The sequence below is a fragment of the Citrus sinensis genome, chromosome 5, assembly GCF_022201045.2.
Source record: "Citrus sinensis cultivar Valencia sweet orange chromosome 5, DVS_A1.0, whole genome shotgun sequence".
NCBI lineage: Eukaryota > Viridiplantae > Streptophyta > Magnoliopsida > Sapindales > Rutaceae > Citrus > Citrus sinensis.
The window spans coordinates 3,711,501-3,730,736 of record NC_068560.1 but is presented as its reverse complement, the minus strand read 5'-3'; the positions used below and the strand labels follow the sequence as shown (position 1 = coordinate 3,730,736).

Here is a 19,236-nt window from a genome sequence, read left to right as displayed (position 1 = left end):
TCGATGCTTCCACCAACTGCCGCATAATGAAGTGCCGTGCAACCCAATTCATCTACCATTCCAAGATCATTTGCATCCATGGCATTCACCAACTCCTCCATGAACTCCTAGTTTCCCTCAAAGGCAACAACGAGGAGCGCCGTTCTATCGAGGACTGACATGGGTTTTGTCAATACACTACGATCCTTTTTAATGAATCTTTTAGCACTCTTCCAATCACCTTTAAATACAGCTGCAATAAACTAGCTAATAATATTCAGCCTACACGAAATTAGTCGAGAGAATTCATTTATGTTTAGTCAACTAAGAAATCCGCCTACATAATTCAAAAGTATCTTCGCCACGCTGCAAAAGAGTTCCTACTGCAACTGGAGTTATAGTAATTGTTTCTTCTGGACTTGCAGTTGTTGTCCCTTCTTAAATTAAAACTGTTCTTTCTTCGGGACTTACAGAAGTTCCTTCTGGACTTACTGTTGTTTTTTTCTTCTTCAGTTACGCTTGAGCGTCTTTTTAATATTTCTTTAATTTCTAAGTAATGATGAATGATTATCAAACAACAAATATAGCTAATATTCAGCGATATATATATATATATATATATTGGTGGGGGTTAGGTGAGACCCCTACCTGTCATTTAGAACAGATAATGAAAAATACATGTGAAGGGGGATATAAACCAAAACCTTCAATAAAGAGAAATAAATACAACAGTAAAAGAAATGATTAAGTCATAGCCTAACGTAAGAAGCATAATACAATGAGTAATGTAAACGGTGATAATATTTCTTACGATACTTGCAGCCGACAAGTAATTTAGTGCCCTTTTTCGAATGACCGACAACGCTAAAATCAAGGCTAGAGTCAATTCTCTCAGAATTTTTAGGTGCAGAAAGTGGTCATTATTCACCAGGTGCTTGTCAGAACTATCATCATTATCAGTATGAGAATTGTAATGCCTAAAATCTATGCTGGATGCTTGATGAAGATGTGGATTATACTCACCAGATTCTCGGATCCTAGAATCATGAGTCGTGACATCCTAACCAATCAGCTCGTAAATGGAAGTAGAGTTTGTAGCGTTAGCTTGATTCTTCGTAGGTAAGACAATCGAAGACCCGGCATCTGCAATCTGCTTAGTGATGAAAGGCTTAGGTCATGGAGTATCTAAGGATTGTGGAGTATTTGACGGCAGAACTTCTGACTTCTTATTATCTACTCTAGTCTGCTAGTTCCCACTGGGCCTCTAGGGACGGAGCCCCAGATTGACCACGAAACTGATATATATTATTAAACACGTACCTGCTTCCTTTCTCTCAATAAAATCGGTAAGATCTTTAAAATTAGTGCTCCTAAGGTTAGCCGGACCTGAGCCACGAGGAGCAACTCGCGGCATTTTAGCAATTATTAGCAGGATTTATTTGCAAAGAAACGTTATTTCAAATGGTAACTCTCGAGCCTTAACAAAGAAAGCTTCATAGATATGTGCATTCACTAACGTATGTCGTCAGCTACTTTAATTTCTAAGCGTGAAAAGGAAGGATGCATTTATTTATTTATTTATGCTTCTTCTTTTTATTTATTTATTTATTTTTAACTAGTATGAATGCTTTATCATCCTTTAATAGGAATATGAATATGATGGCTGCAATCCTTTAAATTAGTCATTTTAATAATCTTCAACTTTAGATATGAAATATACTAGCTCAGATTTCTGAACTATTAATTGCATTGCCCAATTTTTGTTAACATCACTCATTTTGCATAAGAACGTAGAGCAAGAAGCTGAACAAGCAGCACATAAATTGACCATCAAAGTCAGTTCCCAAAGGCCAAAACAACCTCTTCAACTCTTCTTCTTGATGATCAATAAACCAAAACCCCAACTGAAATTGGAACAAATACATTCCTAAATTCGTAAGCAAGAGAAGATTATAAAGCTTGGCATGAATAAAGAGGGATTCAATACCTTCTATTTTGAAAAGAAAAACTGAAAATGTTATTCCTGCAAACAAATCAACAGACAATTCTCACGCAATTGTCATCACAAATCCAAAGTAGTCCTACCGTAGTTTTGAATAAGAGATATTTATCTTCACCTTAGCAACTAAAATTATTTATTTTCAAAAATAAAATAAAATAAAGCACTTAATTGCATTGCGCTATAGTTAGTAACTAGTTTTAGAGGAAACAATTTGGCTAATTGGTTGGCTAATAATTACATTTACATATAAGTACTCTGATATGATAAAAACTTAAGAAGTGGCTATTTTGTTGTTTGTGAGTTTAATGCTTATTGGGTAGACTCATGTAGTGTTAGTTGGCGGCATGTGGACAAAAATGACAGCATAAAGGTAGATTTTATTTTTAAGAAAATGAGGCCTTTGTTAACTCGCTAGGTACATGCCGTGGACAAAAAATAATTACAGAAGCACAGAGAGTTGAATAGGGTTTAGGGTTTAGGGTTTATGATTTAGGGTTTAATGGAAGCATATCTAAAATGGAAAAAATCATAGAAGATTATTGATATAAGAAATTGAGTATTCCTCTACTATATATGTCTCTGCCACTTGGTATCTTTGAAGCTGCAATGAAAACTTTTGTGATGATGAGTGCAACAATTAAGTAATGCATATGATTCATCACATGCATCACTTATCAAATACAGCAGCTACATTTGACGTTTTGCATAACAGAACCGGTGAGGCCTTGACATATGTCCATCAGCCAGTTTAAATGGTTGTTAAGTCTCTTATATGCACGGAAAGCTTCTAGGTCTTGATAACAAACCCAAGAATACAAGAGGTGGCTGTTAGCGGACCTCTTTAGATAAATATCTCTCTATATACAAGACCTCATGAGTAGTTATTGTGATCTCATGTTTCTGTTACACTTCTCTACAACATTGCATCTTGAAAAGTCAAAATTAGTGAAATCTTACTTCTCTTTGCACAGTGGATGTAGGTTTGCTTGAAGCCAAACCACTATAAATCTCTACTATCAAATTGTGTAATTTAGTTTTTGTTCTTGTTGTTTTCTTACCATTCTTGAATCATTAAGAGTCAATTGCATTAAACTTGATCTTCATATGTATAATTCTAAGATTAAAGTATTCAGGAGTAGATCTTGGGGGCTTCAACTTGGTTATTTGCTGAGTTTAAATTCAACGTATTGGTATTAGAGCTATTCTCAGGATTCTTGACCTCAGAATGGATGCATCTAAGCTTGATGTAGAGAAGTTTGTAGGTGAAAATGATTTTCACATGTGAAGGCTTAAGATTAGAGCTTTATTGGCACACCAAATGCTAGATGAGGCACTTGGTGAGGCCTCATTGTCTAAGAAGACAAGGAAAGTGTTTGATGAAGACTTGTCGAATGTCTTAGAAAGAGCCCACAATGCAATAATCTTTATTCTTGAAGATGAAGTACTTTGAGCAGTTGGTGGTGAGAAGATAGCAGTCGGGTTATGGAAGAAGCTTGAAAACTTGTACATTAAGAAGTCTAAGGCTAAGAGATTAGCTACAAAAAACAAGCCTTATACTTTATAAATAAAAGAAGAGTCATCCATATCATATCACATTAATGCTCTCAATAAGATTACACTAGATCTTGAAGACATTAATGTGAAAATTGATGATGAAGATAAAGTCATGATCTTGTTGTGTTCATTGCCAAGCTCTTATGAGCATCTTGTTGGCACTTTGATGTATGTGAGACAAACCTTTACCATAGTGGGTGTCAAAGAAACTCTTAGCTCCAAGGATGTAACAAAGAAAGAATCTAGAGATGGAGAAAACTTGACAGCAAAAGAGAGAACAGAAAATAGAAAAAGTGGCAAAGGGAATAAACAAAAATCGAAATCCGGACAAAACAACTTGAAATGCTTCCAATGCCAGAAGGAAGGCATTTCAAGAAAGACTGCCCTGAGAGGAAAAACAAGAACAAAGACTTAAAGGAAAAGAGTAGTGATGCTACTATGCATCAAAGGGTCAATAATATAATGGCTATGACTCAACTAGAGTTCTTATAACTACAGGTGGCCAAACAAGAAATAATTAGATTCTAGATTCTGGTTGTTCATTCCATATGTGCCCTAATAAGAGTTTGCTCATGAACTATAAAGCCTGTGATGGTGGGGTACTTGTAATAGGTAATGATACTAGTTATAAGGTAGTTAGTAAAGGCATAATTAGGCTTAAAATGTTTGATGGTATGATTAGGCAATTGAAGAATGTTAGACATATGCCTGAACTGAAAAGAAACCTTATCTCTCTTAGTATGCTCTATAAAATAGGATGTTTAATTAAGTTTGAATCTGGTACCTTAAGGGTAATAAAAAAGTCAATAGTGTTAATGAAGGGTGATATGAACAATGACCTATATGTCTTTCAAGGGTCAACTGTTACAGGTGATGGTGAGGTATCAAACTAGAATTTAGATAGCACAATATTGTGGCATTTGAGATTAAGTTATATGAGTGAAAAGGGTTTAAAGAGATGTCAAAACAGGGGGTTTTAGGAAAGGATAAGATAGAGACCAAGAGTTTCTACGAAGAATATGTCCTCGACAAGTCTTCAAGAGTTAAATTTAGTTATGGTGTTTATGTATCAAAAGAACCAACACAGACAGCTTTTTTAGATAGGGCAAAGTACTTCTTATCTCTCATTAATGACTTTTTAAGGATGGTTTTTGTATATATGTTCAAGAGCAAAAATGATGTATTTGAATAATTCAAGACTTGGAAATATTAGTTGAGAATTAAGCAAATAGAAAGGTTTGAAGGTTGAAGATTGAAAATGATTTAGAGTTCTATAATAAGAGGTAAGATGGCTATTGTATTGAGCATTGGATTGTGAGACACAAAACAATGAGATACATACCTTAGTAGAGTGGATTAGCTAAAAAGATGAAATAGAACTTTAATTGATAATGTAAGATACATGCTTATTCATTTAAAGTTATCGATGATATTATAAGCAGAAGCTTTATCTACAGCTATCTACAGCTTGCTATATGCTTAATAGAAGCCCCTTATCTGGAATTGATTTTAAACACTTATTGTGCTTTAGTTTAGTAGATCAACAGACTATTTTGGTTTGAGGGTCTTTGGTTTGCCTTCATATTCACACACTAAGCAAGGAAAGCTAGAAAGTAGGGCTTAAAGTGTGTATTTCTTGGCTATCCTAACATAGTGAAGGGGTACAAACTCCAGTGCATTGATTTAAAGTCATTAAGAGCTATTATCAGCAGAGATGTTGTGTTTAATGAGTCTAAGATGCTTTAAAACTTAACTCATTGTAAACCTGATATCACAAAGCCCAACGTGAGAGATTAGAAGACTCGTTTTGGGGTAGAGTTGTCAACTTCTAACACAAAGTGGAAACCGAGACCTTAACATGAATCAGGATCTGATATGGACATTTCTAAATCAGAAGATGAGCAAACAGGTAATCAAGAAATTGGAGACTATTAGCTAGTGAGAGATAGAGAGAAAAAGGGTAATAAAGCAACCTAAGAGGTTTGCATATGTAGATCCTATTACATTTGCATTAACAACAGCACATGAGGTTGAAATTAACAAAACAAAGACTCACTTAGAGGCTGCTAAAAGTGATAGATAATAAAAATAGTAGGAAGCCATGGATAAGGAAATGTAGTCATTGATCAAAAACCATACTTGGGATCTAATAAAGAGGCTTGCAAACGAGAAATTAGAATGGTGTAAGTCGATTTATAAGGTTAAAGAGGGAATACTAGGTGTTGAACCTAAAGGCTTTATCTAAAAGAAGGGGATTAATTTCACAGAGGTGTTAAGACTATTTAGTCTATTTTATGTTTTAACTCTCTATAGTTTATGCATATTTTGACCATGGCCTAATAAACCATCCTTAGTTTCATGTTGCTCAATTGTTGCACTCATAATCACAATAGTTTTCATTGCAACTATCAATGTACCAGATGGTACAGACATATGTAGCATAGGAATACCCAATTTTTCTGATCAATCATCTTCTATGATTTTTGCCATTTTAGATATACTTCCACTAAGCCATTTCTTGGTCATTTTTTGTTGAAGGATCAAGCTCAAATCTGGGTTTGCGATCAAGAATGACAAGTCGGTTACATTCTCTAGACCTTCATGACATGTTGCTCTTGCATGTATGACATGCCATTTGTAGAGCTTCGGAGGGACTTCTGACACTTATGTATTGTCAGCTGGAAGACTAGGTGACACACGTGATTTTTCACTGGCATCACTTATCAAATTCAACAGCTACATTTGCTGTTTTACATAACAGAGTGGATGAAGCATTGACACGTGTCCAATCAACTGGTGCGGATAGCTGCTAAGGCCGTTATATGCACGGGAAGCTTGTGGGTTTTGATAACAAACCCAGAAATATGCGAGCTGTTAGCGGACATTTCTAGATGAATATCTCTCTGTATGTAAGGCCTCATGAGTGGTTATTAAAATATGGTCATCCTGTCACACACTCTCTACAACACTGAATCTTGAAAAACTGAAATTAATGAAATCTTGCTTCTCTTTTCGCAATGGATGTTGGTTTGCTTGAAGGCATACCACTATAAATTTCTACTGTCAAATTTTGTAATTTTGTTTCTGTTCTTGTTGTTTTGATTATAATTCTTGAATCGTTAAGAGTCAATTGCATTAAGCTTGATCTTTACAGGTGTAATTCTGAGATTTAAGCGATTAGGAATGGATCTTGGGGGATTAAACTTGGTTATTTGCTGAGTTTAAATTCAACATTTTTCATGACGATTGTTCTATAATCCTTGCTAAGTGTTTAGAACATTTTATTTGAGCATGTAATTAAAATTAGTCAGTAGTCCAGCAGAGCCTTAAGTGAGGTTTTTCGATTCTATTTTGATCTAAGCCTCATTTTTCACGATCCTTGTTTCTCCGTAACCTTCTTGAGTGCTTTAGAATTTTATTCTTGGCTTTTGTTAACAAAAAGCCATTGTGAGGCTGGTTTCTATCGAGGAAATAGGCACCATTAGTCACCTTACGACCAAAGATTTCGAGCATCCCAGACAGGTTGGTAGTCCAAAATTTTTCATCGCAACTTTTAATTGCCTGTTGATGGAAATCAAATGAAGATCATAGGAATAAATATTGATCCTAAAGGGAAAGGTCTGATTGGAATCAGATGAATAGATCCTTCTCAATCAAACAAATATGGTCAAAGATCAATTATTATCTAAATGAGATCAAAACAAATAGAATAAATTTTCTAAGATTCAGTTCCTCAATCGAACCATCCTCGGAATGGCCTTTTATAAACCAAATTCAAGTACACAGCACTAAACACTCAACAATCATTATAGAACGAGCATCAGGGGAAATCAACAAGAAATAAATTAGTTACACAGTGGGACAATAACCCCATTTAATCAGCTTTTATAACCGTGTCTTGTGGCTACCTTTGGCAACCAAGTCGCAGCTAGCTAATTCTCTCCAACTGCTGTCTATGATGATGCCGCGGCCATAAGTAGAGAAGCACATATCAAGCAACAGAGGAAACTGCAAGAATGCAAATAAGGTGATAGGGACACATCCAACAAGGGCAACTGGAATGATAACCAGATTCCATTTATGAGAAAGAGATATGTGAACAGTTGCACCAAAGGCTGCCATCATGCTTGCAATAGAAAAGAACAAGGTGACGAGGCCAATAATTAACTTCCTTGGTAACGATACAAGAAAATCCTCTTCTGCGTAGCGTGAAGTGAGGATGCCCAAGAACATTAGAACTGAAGTAATGGAAGAAAAAAGTGCAAGCATATCTGAAATGGCAAAAATCATGAAAGATTTTTCGTGTAAAAGATTTGGTATTCCTCTGCTGTCACTGCCACCAGGTACCGTGAAAGCTGCGGCAAACATTACAGTGATAATGAGTGCAGCTACAACTGAGCAAGATGAAGCTGTTTCCTTCATCCATTTTTCTCCTTCTTTGACTAAATCCGTGTGTTTTTCAGTAAAGACCTTTCTAGGAGTTTGGTTGGAACTATTTTCATCTCCTAGCCTGTGTGGATGGATAAGTTTTTCTACCGCCTGCAGAGAAGAAGTCATAAACACGAGGACTAAAACTTTCTTTTAAGGTAGATTTCTAGGTGCAGAAAGGCCCAATGTACTTAATGGGAAGATGATAACTAAAGGCATTTGGACTAAGAAATTAGTCGGAAATTTTCATTTTGAAGAATTGTTTATGCGTTTTCACGCCTACATATGCCCTGCAAATGCCAAAGTGATAGAACGCTCACAGAAACAAGTTAAAAACGGCGCTGGTTTACCTTGTTTTTCAATTGAGTAAATCGGCATTGTTTCTTGATATCTTATTTTTGTCTATGTTTCTGTCAATTATTTTGGTCTTAATATCAAACATTAAATTGTGACTATTAAATATAAAAAGGTGTATTAAGTAGTCGGATGAGCAATCATACCTTGAACCATTGCAACTCCCGCTGCATCTGCAATGCTGCACCAGCCACTTCACTTGAAGGTACCAATTCTGCCGCTAAATGCAGGATGTTGTTGCCAGAATTGCCTTCTGTAGAAAATAAATTTATTGTGAAATTTACACGATGTATTAGATTAAAAACTTTTTCACGACGATGTAAAACTGCAACATCAAATATGTTACGCCGATCCTCATTCAACACATCTGCAGTCATGTTATGGGCCATAATAAATTCATTGACAAACTCATGTATCCCCAATCTTGCAGCTGTGAACAATGCCCCCTTCAATTCTCTTCTGTGACGGGTCCAAATCACTTCTTTACAGATAATTCTGACAATTTCAACTGTCTGCATGTGCGCTAACTTTTGTTCATGTATAGCTTTGATGCTGGGGGCTGCAATTGAACTCGATCAATAAAAAGGAGATAAATAAATTGATTTCAAACAACTATATTTTAATTGAACACAGCCTCTCAAGACTTACCTAGGCGCATGAGGGCATTCCAGAGCATCCAATACGATTTATGCCACGTTGCACCTGTCATACGTATAAACAAACGAAATACCTTTCATTTCAGAATCATAAATTCAAGAAGACTTAGTATATAACAGTTTTACAGACCAAATGTCGTAGTGATTTTCTTAGCAGATCCAAAACGTGTGGATGTTTTTGAGTGGATTTTTGATGTCACGATAAGGTTCTCCATGTCTCCATCCACATTTTGATTATCTTTGGTCTGAATGGAAGGAACAAGTTTCTTTTCCACAGGAATGCCTGCAAATTTATTTACTTGGTTTTGTTAGGCCACACAAATAAACACTCTATATGTACACACATCTACATGGGGTCATCTTCCAATTAGTGCTTCCTCATTTTATTAAAATGAGGACTCCTTCATTGGAGGATCACTATATAGATGTGTGTGTGTTCGTAAAGGATTGTTGACACCAACAATTGTAAATTAAGCGTTGCAAACGTCCAAGCCGACTCCCACTTTCAAACGCGTAGGGCTTTCGAGCCAAGCTGTTTAGAACAACTCTTCGACTGTTGATGCTGTCACGGCCAATCGTCGGATAATGCTTCAATAAATCTAAAGCTACATCTGATTAATGAACAAAGTCAGAGTAGTGGCGATGTATTTGATCTCTATATAATGCCAGTATCATATAAACGAAGATAATAAAACTAAAGTATAACCAAGCAATCAACAGTAGAAACAGGAATTTGGTTTAACAAAAGCGGCAAACAAGATTTAAGTGTGTATATTTAAACAATTCAATGTGCATTCGAAAAAATTGCTAACACAATGGGATAACCGATTAAATTAATGCAGTGTTGGATAGTCAGGAAGAATAGGTCGTTCTGCCCAATACCGTCAAGAGTTCTTAACCATTGCGTGATAATTAATGGGTTCATCTTCGAAGAATTTTGCCCTCCCAGTATTTTCTATTGGAGTTTCAGTAAGTTGGTTGTCTTATGAGGAATTTTCTTTTAAACAAAAAATTAATCATATTATTTATTTGAGATATTTATTTGATTAATAGAGTTAAAATCAAAATTGAAGTGTTTGGATTCCAAGAAAATGAATGAAACAGAGAAAAAATGTTTGAGAAAGTTTTAGAGAGCAATGAGAAATGAATTGCTATTCAATTGTATTGTGTACTTTCTGATTACAACCATTTATATACGCGATCTAGAATGTTGTACACACGTTGTGTGTGTAAGCTAATTCTAAGCTCAGCAACAGAAACGTTCTTAACAACTTTTTAACTAACATGCTGACTCAGCAAGTTACACATCAGCATATCTAACAAACAAAACTAATCAGCTCATTAATTTTCATAATAAGCACTATCTTAACAAATGGGCATCAAAGTAATAAAAATTTTATTAAAGAATGGGTCTACTTTTGGTAATACAAAAATTCTCAGGTGCAGGCTGTCTACTTTTATAATGTTGTAAATAACTTTTATAACGTTGTAAACTCCTCGTCCATACAGAATTTTATGCGGACATTTTCACCAGAGAAGGCCTCTATATCAGAGTTGTCAAAAACACATGTTAATTATGAGTTATGGTTTAGCGTTAGCTAGCCTTGAGGTTTTAAAAGAAAAAAGTTGGTTCGACAAGCTTTACATGGACAGTATAACTTGAGAATTGGTTTATATGTGTTAGCTTGAATCGTTTAAGTTAGTAATACTGACCGTATAAATTAGCGTCGATGAGACATTCAAGCATGTCGGCACCATCATTGCCGCTGTAGATGTCTACTCCATGAGTCACCTCTAGTAGATACTGAAACGTATCCTTATGACCCTTATACGCTGCCAAATGAACCGGAAGACTGCCTTGAATGCCCCTTATATTTGTTAAGTCAGGATTATACTTCACTAGGACTTTTAAGGCCCTTAGATTCCCTTTTAACGCACACTGATATAGAGCTGTGCACCCATGTTCATCTTGTCGTGCTAGTGTTTGTGGATCGACCTTTGACGCCAGCTTATCGAGGAGGCATGTGGCGTCATCAGACTCAACATCAACCCATAACTCCACAATCGCGTGAAATATTGTCTTTGAACCCGGTGCAATAGTCTTGGCGGTCAAGGCATCGGGATCATTAGTGACGAAATCTTCCACACCTAGCCAATCATTCTTCTCTATCATTCTGTGTAGCGGCCAATAACGAGCATAATACTCATCCTCCCCTTGATCATCTGAGTTAATCATCATGAAAACAGAATCTATAAATTATATAATTGTTACTATTATTCTGAAAAATTAACTAATAATACTGAAATTGAATCAGTAAATTAAAAATTAAAAATTAATCTCTTTATGTTAATTACTTATTTACCTATTGAACTCGGTGCATCTTTAGTTTGTTTACTTATTTTTGGCTCCGTCACAGTGATTTCATCTTCGGTTTTGTTTCTGCAGATAAGCTCAAAAATGGATAACATATCAGAGAAGTTATTATTACAATCTAGTCATCTAGATGATCGCCAATGGTAGACTCAAGAGTTAATTGTAGAGAGGCCGGTCAAAAGGGAATTTACATCTGAATCACATTTTTTTGTCATATGTATATTTAAACACCATAAAATTTTAACATGTATTTTGCACCACCTTTATTTTTAATCTTGTATCAATCAACTGTTTTGACACTTAAAAATGATCATTTTATCCCTAAATGAATTAAAATTCCATTTTATTCTATAAAATTTTGAAAAATAATAAAATTGATTGTAAGAATAACTCAGAATTTAATAAAATAAATAAATTTTAAATTCAATGGGCTAATTTTTTATAAATATAATTTCAGTTAAAAATTATCATGTTAATTTTGTGTAATCATAATTTCATTCAATTTGAATAGGAAAGTTTCTTAATGTTAATTATAGGAAAGTTTACAATAATTATAAGGAGCTTTTCTTTTCATGTTAATATTTGTAAACTTCCCTACAAATAATTTAATTACAAAAATGAAATGAAATTAAAATTGCAAAAATTATAATTACAAGATGATGTTTTTTATAATTATAATTTCATTTAAAAATATACACTACAAGAAAAATGACCTATAATAACAGTTACTCATGTGACAGTTTTTGGCTAAAAGGCTTTATATCTTATAAGTACGAAATACATGTGACATAAATTTTTTCTATAAAAAATTTATGATAAAAATGTGGTAGAATTTACTGTTGTCAAATACTTATGACCAACTAATGATATATATTTTCTCTATCAAGAAATTATGATAGAATTTTATTTTGACTTTAGATTTGACCGAAATTTTAAAAATTCTAAATAATAAAAAAAAATAAAACAACATCAAAACAAAGAAAGAAGTGAAACGACGTTGTTTCACACATTTATCAGTCTTTCAACCTCTTTTTTCCCCACGTGTTAAGGCCACACCCACTCATTACTCTAAAACTTCTCTCCCTCGAATGTAGCTCGCTCCTCACTGACAATGACAATCCTCACTGTCGTTGGCTCGCCGCTGACCCGCCGCAGTCTTTCTTTGCCACGGTGGAATCAAATTCAGTCCTAAATCGAAACCAAAACCTTACCTGTCGACGACAGCCGAAACCCTAGCCATCAAGAATCCCTGAAAGCCACACTCATTCGCAAGCAAGCTTTACCTATTTCTCAGCGATTTCTAGCAAGTGATGGTGAGCTTCGCTGTTATCTCAACTATCTTCGACACGAGCTTCAAAGTTCTCATCTCTTTTAAACCTTAAGTATGATTTTTTTTTTGTGGGTTTCAATTTTTTTTTTTTGCATTATTGTTTTGTTTGATTGTTTCTCTTACTCGATTTGTGATTAATTGATTATAAATCTATATATAGTATAGGATGTTGCTCCGACTCTTGCATTAATGATATATTTTTTAGATATGGCTTTTGCATTCCATGTGTTTGTTAAAGGTTCTATTACATTTCTGGGTAATCTTGTGTTTTAGTATTACAATAATTCATTATAGAATTTTCTCATTTATTAAATTTTAGAAACATTTCTTGAGCTGCTTTATGAATCGGCTGAATTGAGCGAGACGGGGATGAGTAGAACAGTGAGGCCGGAATTGATAACTTTATACGAATGAACTTTTCCGTTTTAGGATTCAAGAAATTTATAAATCTAGTTAATAATGTTCGTTTGGGCTTTTAATGATAGGATTAGATTTTATTCTACAATTCAGCCTTCTTTTGGATTGAAAAGTCTTGTACAACTTGTGACAAATGGTTAAGTTGCTACTCAAGTAATGCCCTGTGTTTGCATTTTGGCTCATAATGCTTGATCCTTCAGTGGGAATGAAAAGAATATTGAAATATTTCTGAAAAATCTAATTAGTATTATCTGCAAAAGTTTCTTGAATAATTTGCGGAGTGAATCTCTTAATCGTCATTAGTAATTTAGTTAACTGCAGACTTTGAAGTTTCCAATTATTTATTCATTGAATATAATTTTTTCACTAGTGCAACATCAGGTAGAATTCTTAATAAAGCTAATGAAGCAGAGGAAAAGACGCATGGAGACTTCTTAAGGCTGGTGATGTTTCTTTCTGGTTCCTTTGATGCTCTTGTTGGTGTTTATTCACAATCCTGTTAGTCTTAAAATATATTTCAAAAATTCTGATAAATCTTCTCATTTGTTTGTTGGGACTATACATACCAGAACATATAAAGGGCTACTTGGAATTGTCAGCCAAGACAAAAACTTATTTTTGCTACAGCTTTTTCCAAGGGGGTGCAGAATTTTGTAGGTGAGGGGTTCGAGGGAAGTGGGGGAATCCCTATCCCGTGGCATCAAAGTTGATGATGATGTTCATGTAAATTTGGGTAAGGAAACTTTGTTATGTTTATTTTTATTCTGAAATGTGATATCAAGCTTTTCAAGTAAGGAATTGCTTATATTATCTGTTCTTTAATTCCTGTTTTTCTTTTCAATCTCTTTTTCGAGTATGCAAACATTGATTGATAAGTTTGCTGAGGCTGAGCATGCAATGCATTAATCTTAAAGAGTTATAATTCTAGCATTCACTCAAATTCTTGGTATATTCTAATTCAAAACATTATTAAACTTTAATAAGGCATGAGATGATTACCAGTAGGAAGGCATGCTAAAGAGAACAAAACTTAAAGAATCATGAACTTAAGTACATATAAATTTGATTTGGCCTAAGAATTACAGCTATAGCTATTGATTTTAATTTTATTTATATATCATTACTTAATGACAGGAAACTGCAGAACGCAGAGATTGCTGTGGATGCTTTGTCTATGTGGTAGGTGTTATACACAACTAATAGTACTATATAATTTATATTTTTATTTATTTTGTTGCGTAAATTTCTTCAATCTTTTTTAATGCCTTACTTTAGAGAAGGGGAAAAAAGGGTCTGGCCTTATTCTTCATTGAATATTTTCATATTCAATTAATTTCATGTGTAAATACTTATTTTTCTGGATATTTTCGATTGATGAAATGGGGTACATTTTACTTGGCTGAGGGGCTGCTGGATTTTGCTGGTAGAAAAGGACTACATTTGCATAGATTTGGTGCTGATGTTGATGAATGCTAAGTGCATCACTTGGTTTTGGATTGGCCTTTGTTTTCTATTGGCTTAACTTTGGAATATTGTTCAACTTATATATTGTAAAGCTTGAATTGTATGCTTTTGTACTTTAGTTATTTTTATGGATAATAAAGTTCACTAATTTGATTCACTGGTTTTGTATTTGATTGCATTTAGTAATTTATTTTCTCTCATATAAATTTAATAATTTAAATTTTAAATTGAAGCAGCTGAAATTGCATAAATTTTTATTTTTAAATTAATTAATTATTAATTATTTAAAAATTGTGATAGAAAAAATCAGTCAGTATATGACACACAACTTTTGTCCAAAAAAATAATTATAATTTTAATTTCATAAAATTTATTTTCTTCCGCCAAAATTTTTTAAAAAATTTAATTTCCCTCCTATAAATAGTATGACAGAATTATGATAGGTAAATTCTATCACAATTCGTGACTAGTTTTTGTCTGTCATCTTTTCTTGTCGCTGGGTACAATGACGGTAAAGACAACAGTCATCTACCCCCTAAGATGATAGTTTTTGCCTGTCATAGTGGGTCTTTTTTCTTGTAGTGAATTATCATCTTAGATTTTGAAATTTATTTGTTTTATAAAAGTTAGGGGTATTCTTATAATTATAATCTTTATATTTTTTAATATTTTGTAGAATAAATTTGTGTTTTAATTTGTTTAGGGTAAAATGGTTATTTTAAAGGTTAAAATGGTTAATTGATACAAGTTTAGAAATAAAGATGGTGCAAAGTACGTGTCAAAATTTTATAGTAGTTAGATGTACATATAGTAAAAGAAATATGGTGTAGATATAATTTCTCGTAGTCAAAAAAATGTTGAAATTTTTTTTTTCAAAAGAGATAGAGCTAAAAGGAAAAATAATATGAAATCTAATATAATTAAAAAAAAAGCGTAAACACTTGCATTAAGATTTTTGTTTTTGTCCTTTAACTTCACCCCACTTTTTTAAAGTGAGTAGTTTCTTGTTAAATAATATACACGCACCATCGCTGACTCAGGTGCGTTGCAGACTTTGAATTGTTAATAAGGACTAAACAATAGTAATCGTGATAATTCTTAACAACAGTCACTTGGAGAATAAGTGTATAGTTTTCAGCTAGTTACGCTAGGTGGATCCACAAAAAATTATATGCATTCTACCAATAAATTCCACCTCAATCCCATCAAAAGCAAATCTTTTAAGTAAATTTATCATTAATTCAAAATTTGGGGTAACTTTATTATTAGCTCAATTTTTATTTACTTCTGTGTGAGTTTGAGGGTTAGAGCGAGCTCAATATCATTAATTAACTATAGGCCTTCTAAAAACTTAATTAAGTTCAAAATACATTTCAAGATTTTAAGCTTTAATTTTCAGTATAATAATGAATCAAAACGCAATCCATCAATTGAATTTTGTAACATCAAAAATATGAATAAATCAATTCCGCATATCTGATATCAGATACACGTATATAGGGTATTTATTTTCTTACTTGGAGAAATTGCTTTGATCATTTGCTTCTGGGTTTGATGATCTGCCGGCTTCTTCCATATTCGGAGTTTGGAATTAAACTTAATTTCTCGGTGTTTTTCTTTTCTATACCTGAAGCAAAGATAGATATATCAATATTTGAATTGAAGCAAAGATAGAAATGTTCAATTTTGTATCGAATCATAAGCTTGTTATAGTGTGTTGGATAGCTTTGTAAAAGTCATTATTTGTAAATCATATCTATCCAACACACTATAACAAACTTTTTTTTCTCACAATAACTGTGATTAAAAATTATAAAACCTCAATATCAAATAGCTCAAAGACTTTGTTTCCTAATTTTGACTCACATGATGGGAAGAGTAAACTTAACCAGCATATCTATATATATATATATATATATATATATAAAGCTGGGACTTGAGGAGGTGATATAGCATCACCATTTCTCATCTTTGTAGATTCTCTATTATCTAATAAATAGAGAAATTTTCTTTTAGATTTTGCTTTTCATCTTCTCATAATTAATTTGATTGTTATTACACAATAACAATTATGTAAAGATTTTAATGCGACATATTCTTTGTAATGAACATCCAAGGGGGAGTGTTATGAATTTATTAAAATAAATATAGATATTCATAACATATATTTTTCAGTCTCCTCACTATCTCCCATTAGCAACCTTTAGCTTCCCTATAACTCCCACTATCTCACAAGGAATTATGATCCATAATTTTTCATTAATTTCATGGAGTGATTATGTAACTATAAAAGGAGTGCTGATCTTTTTGTTTTGTACACACACAATTGGAATGAATAAAATTACTCTATAATATATTCTCTCATTTTATTTTTTATCTTGCTCTGCTTCTTTATTTGTATTGTTGGTTAATAGTTTTTTTTTTATTTTTTATAAGGCTGCCTCATCTTAAAGAAAATCAATCCATATTTTTTATCAGTTTTATCAAGTGTAAAGTAAGAAAAAATGATAATACTAATTTTTTTTTTCAAAACTGCGTGAAGCGCAGTTCTATTTTCTAGTTTTATTAATAAAACAAATAACTTGAATATCACCGGGGGTTCCCACCCTGTGAGTCAAAATAATAAATTGAATAGTCAATTTATATATGAAACAAGAACTAATTTACTATTAAAAATTTTAAAAGGCTAAAATTAATGTGATGCTCGCTTTCCTAATAAAATGCGCTAAATAATACAGGCCAAAACGCGAGTGGTTTATTTTCTTAATTGCAAACGTTGGTTATTAATCACCCATGCAGTAAGTACAGATTTTAAGGAAAAAAAAACATGTAGAAAAAAAACAATGTAAAGGAAATAATCCTTTAGCTATTAATTAAAAAGACCTCGGTTTAACATTGAGTAAACGACCATTGGCTGAGGAATATATTCTGTAGTGTGATAATTTTTTTTTCTTTTTTGGGGGTAAACTAATCTTTATAAAATAATAATAATAATAATAATAACTGGTAACTTTACTAATGTAAAACAACGCTACTGCCGAAGGACAGAAAAAGGGACCAAAAAAGGGGCAACTTGAAGATTACTCGAGTAAGAAAAAAAAAAAGGCGAAGAAACCTAAATAAATTACATAGATAAAATTCATAATAAATATAATTGATTAATGAAGTTAAATTCATACAAAACATTTTAAAGGACTTTACATGTGGTTTACAGCGTCCGTAACATTATAGAAACATTATCGTTTTTTCAGCTACATACCACGATTATCAGTAAAGACTGTCAATCCCAAAACTTTGCACACTGAAAAATAATTATTAGTCAACTCCAAGTTAATTAAAACAGATAAAAACATAAATCCGTTAATTAGAATTCTTTTAAGAAAAAAAAAAAGAACCTGTGAAGAAGAAGAGGAATGGCGACTGGCAGCGGCCACGAAGCAGCTAGAGTGGTGGTGGGAATTGGGACTATTATGTTGGGAGATTGATGGGTGAAGTAGACACGCAGCTAAAGTGAAATTGAGAAATAATGAGACACAAAATCACACAAGGATACCAGAAATTACGTGGTTCGGCTTTTAGCCTACGTCTACTGTCGAAAACAGAATGAAAATATTTTACTAGTGAAAAAGAGTTATAAATATTGTAGTATTTTAGCTCACTACCCAAAACCCCAATACACCCAAACTCTCAAATCACTAGACTCTAAAATCGCTCTCTAAATGAAGAAAAAGAACTAAAGAATTCGATGATTTACAAATGAGGAGAGCCACCCTTTTATAGCCAAATTTTGGCTAATGTGCACTATTATTTTATTGTAATTATTTTTTTTCCTTTTCCTTCTCCAGCCCGACACCCGTTTTTTCTTCCTTTTCTTTCCTTTTTTCTTCTTCCTCTTTTGTCTTCTTTCTTCTTTTCTTTGCCCTTTTCCGTGGCCATTAACATTCTCCCACTTGGAGATTAGATTGGGAACCAATCAATCTCCACACCATCCTTTCTACTTCACCTATACTCATGTTGCCTACTTTTCTGCTAGGCCACAAGAGAATCTACTCTAGACATACTTGTCAGCATTGATTGGCTTGGTCAAAACATCTGCTAGGTTCTCCTTGGTATGGATTTTCTACAAATCGACACTTCCATCTTCCACTACTTCTTGAACGAAGTGATATTAAACTCCTATGTGTTTTGTCCTGGAATGAAAGGCTAGATTCCTTGTAATATGCAAGGCACTCTGACTGTCACAAAACACAGGAATTTTCTATTTTTTGTGGTTTAGCTCCTCCAATAATCTTTGTATCCAAATAACTTCCTTGCAAGCTTGTACAGCTGTCATGTACTCTGCTTCTGTTGTAGATAAGGTCACAATAGTCTGCAGTTTTGAAACCCAGCTTACAGCTGCTCCCGCAAGTGTAAACACATAGCCAGTAGTGGATTTTCTTTTAGCAAGGTCTCCTACAAAATCTGAATCCACATAGCCCCTGACAGTAAACTCTGATCCTCCATAACATAATGCAATATCTGAGGTTCCTCTAATATATCTTAAAATCTTCTTAACAGCTATCCAATGCTCTCCACCAGGATTTACCATGTATCGACTAACTGCTCCTACTGCTTGTGCAATGTCTAGAGTACATATCATAGCGAACATCAAACTTCCCACTGCTGATGCATACGGTAC

General features: G+C 33.5%; 1 protein-coding gene and 2 long non-coding RNA genes across 3 annotated transcripts in view; 1 reads left to right on the top strand and 2 right to left on the bottom strand.

Annotated features, from left to right (window-relative positions):
• Positions 1 to 19,236, bottom strand: part of LOC102615306 (uncharacterized) — an 86,726-nt gene that overhangs the window by 26,819 nt on the left and 40,671 nt on the right. The window lies entirely within an intron of this gene.
• LOC102621143 (uncharacterized) lies at positions 11,328 to 18,277 on the bottom strand. The gene is made up of 4 exons (XR_008055349.1): positions 17,954 to 18,277; positions 17,818 to 17,859; positions 16,076 to 16,185; positions 11,328 to 11,413 (listed from the first exon to the last, which is right to left on the bottom strand). It is a non-coding gene; the product is annotated as an uncharacterized LOC102621143 (long non-coding RNA).
• Positions 12,372 to 14,715, top strand: LOC102608114 (uncharacterized). The gene is made up of 4 exons (XR_001506730.3): positions 12,372 to 12,729; positions 13,465 to 13,537; positions 13,664 to 13,827; positions 14,229 to 14,715. It is a non-coding gene; the product is annotated as an uncharacterized LOC102608114 (long non-coding RNA).